Raw genomic sequence first — 3,181 nt, forward strand, 5'->3', positions numbered from 1 at the left:
GTCAGATTGTATGAATGAAAAATCTTTAATTTTGAGATCACAGCTCACCACTAGACTGAGCATGTGCAAAATATATGGTATAAATTATTGTCACTCATAGCCTTTAACATGTTTATGTGGTTGTCACTGACAAATATTTCAGTATTAAAAACTATGAAGAGATAGTCAGACTTCGAGCAGAGACGAAGCTAACCTTGTAAACTTTGTCCACAATTCAACTTATTCTACCAAATGCCTGTGTAGGAATGTGAATCCTCTATCATCCTGACAAAATGCCCTTATCTTTTTTGTCTGGCCACCAGAGTGTGACAGACTATGTATTATGAAGACTTGGGATGGATCATAATCTATCTCCAGTCAATATCTATGGTAAAATAAATTTTCCCTCTTATGACATGTTCCACAAGTGCTGCAGTCTTCATTATCACAGCCATATACATATGATGAATAACATACTGGGGGGAAAAGTGAATTATGATGGAATTTATATTTCAGAGGTTTGCAGTCTGTTGCCCTTGTACCACTGCTGGCCCCTGGAGAGCTGGTGGGTCACAGGATCTTGGGTCTTCTTTTTTCCAGCTGCTTGTGAGCTAATTAATTGTAAATAAGGAATTGGAGGCCTGTAAGAGCAGACGGAATGCAGGAGAACTACCTTAGCTGTCTCTACTAGGAGCCCCTGCTACGTGAAAGAGGGAGAAGAAATGAGAACTTTCCTCAGGGTTTGGAGTCATCAGCAGGAGAAGCCAAATTAAACCCAGTCTGAGATTTTTAAAGGTGCCTAAAGGAGTTAGGTACCCAGATACAATGGGATTTAGAGACCTAACTTTCTTCGGCTCTTCTGAAAATCCTAGCCTTCGTAGAGAAGTCCATATAAATGCTGCAGAACTGGCAGCAGTAGACAGATTGGGCCAATGGTTCTTAAAGGGTTGTAAATACTTTCCGTCCTTGAGTTACTTGTGGCATGATTAATTAAATGAACACATATACAGTCTTATTAGAGCCCTTGTTCTTATTTCCCAGTATGACTTTAATTATTCTTTTGTCCACAGTGAGAAGAACTTGGCTCTTGTTAGGTCCCAGTCCAGCAACGATCTCTGTGCGGTTGCAGGGGACTGCCTGCATGAAAATCGCTGCAGTAGCAGAGCCTTAGTGAATGAATACAAAGGAGGACCACTCTGGTAAAAAACAGCATTGTTAGGCCTTACTCTTGAATTGTTGCCAATCCAGAAGCAATATTTTTCCATTGAGGTTGGACTTGTATGGATATTCTATAGGACTTTTCTGTTTTTCCTTTTTTGGTTTTTCCTTTTTCAATATGAGCTTCCTCAGTCAATTTTGTTTCTAAATAGTTTCTCCACTTATGGAAATTGATATCTATCATATTTTTATTAATCATTTATCTAGAACCATAAAGCGCTACAGAGGAAGTAGTGGCATAGGCAGAGATAATATTACAAACAAGCCAGAATGTACAGAATGGGTTTTGGCCATTAGAGCATGAATACTTAACAGGCGGATTTTGAGTAGTTCTGAAAAAAATATAGCAACTCTGAAGCACAGTTCTGTTATTTCACTGTCTTATATTGCAGTAGTGCCTAGAGGGCTCCAACCAAGATTGAGGCCCCAATGTTTTAGGAATAATATATACACACATTAAGAGACAGTCTCCATCCTGAAGAGCTTACAGTCTAGATAAATAGGACAGACAAAGGGTGGGAGAAAGGAAGTGTTATCATCCTCATTTTATACATGAAGAGCTCAGGAACAGAGAGATTAAGTGATTTACCTAAGATCTCACAGGAAGTCTGTGATAGTCAGGAATTTAACCCTGGTCTCCTGATGCTAGTCTGGTGCCTCTGTGACAGGGTGTACCAATCCCGCACTGTGGGCCCAGGAGGCCACACCCCTTTTCCCCTGCTGTGCATGCTCCAGTTGTAAGAGAGAGAGAGAAAAGAAGGCAGCAAGGTCAGTCAGGGCTGCCTGCGGTGGAGGAAGGATGTGTACTGCAGTGTTCTCCAGAGGAGCCAATGATGCTTCATGTGCCAGAGCCCATGGACCCGGACTATGCTATGGACAAGTCGCCGACTGCAGAGACTGATGGTGTAACATGGTTTCTAGGTGTTATGTTTGTGTTTGTGTTCAATACATATTAGTGGTTATGTTATAATGTTTAATATTTAGTAATAGAATGCATAAAGCAATGGTCACCGAGAGACTGGTTCAAAACAACTCAGTCTGGAACTTTCGCGCCACGCAGGCTATTTAAGGACAGTGCTCTGTGTCAGCCAGGCTGTCCATTGAAGAGGCAGCCAGATACCTGTCTTGTTTGCGTGGGCTTCGGAGGATTCCTTCTATGGTTCCTGAACCACATTATCGATCTGCAAAGGCATCAAACACCTGAGCCAACCTACCCGTTCCCGGTTCTAGCACTGTTGTGTTCCTGGTTCGGCCATAAAAGGTCCTGAGCTCCTCCTATCTCTGGGCACGCCAGTCCGGTGAGAGAGTTGTAGGTCCAGGATCCTACGATCCCTAGCTTCAATGACAGATACTCAACATCAGTTGCTGATTTCCAGACTCCTAGAGACAGTACAGTTACTGGGTTTTTTTCTTTGTTTTACCTTTTAGTTATAGTTAATTGCCAAGGTCGGGGGTGGGGGCGGGGGCTGGGCTTCACACCCATCTTCATCTTTTGGGGCAACCACATTGCTTTTTTCATGGTTTATCGTGTTTTATTCTTTCCCTTTCCCAAACATTGTTAGCTTTCCCTAATAAATTCCCTGTTTGTTTTTGAAGCATACACCTCTCTCTGTCTTTCTTTAAATCTGTTACATACTTGCCGGGAGGTGGGTGGATTTATTTACTCCCCAAGTGATAGATACTAGAACGCCAGTCCAAGAACCTGACCACTGTTACTGAGAACCAGTAACAATGGGGATGCCAAGATGCTGCTAGCCAAAGAGATGCCTGGGATGCAACTTGTGGCAGGAAGTGACCCAGGGGATGTAGCAGAAGCCGATGCCTAAAAACCCTTAGTGGGGAAGTCCCTGGCTACATATGACCCTAGGTTGGAACCCAGCAGAGCAGGAGGGGCTGGGTTTCCCTACCACAGACCACTAGATGTGGCTACTGTTTGCTCTCGGTCCCAGCCTGAGGGCTCAGGGACCATAAACTGTGTGTTTGT

General features: G+C 43.3%; 1 long non-coding RNA gene across 1 annotated transcript; it reads left to right on the forward strand.

The window, feature by feature from the left end:
• The first annotated feature begins 1,054 nt into the window (after positions 1-1,054).
• On the forward strand, positions 1,055-2,797 carry LOC128830198 (uncharacterized). Its single transcript, XR_008443558.1, has 2 exons — positions 1,055-1,178; positions 1,866-2,797. It is a non-coding gene; the product is annotated as an uncharacterized LOC128830198 (long non-coding RNA).
• The last annotated feature ends 384 nt before the right edge of the window (positions 2,798-3,181 follow it).

The sequence above is a fragment of the Malaclemys terrapin genome, chromosome 1 (genome assembly GCF_027887155.1).
Source record: "Malaclemys terrapin pileata isolate rMalTer1 chromosome 1, rMalTer1.hap1, whole genome shotgun sequence".
NCBI lineage: Eukaryota > Metazoa > Chordata > Testudines > Emydidae > Malaclemys > Malaclemys terrapin.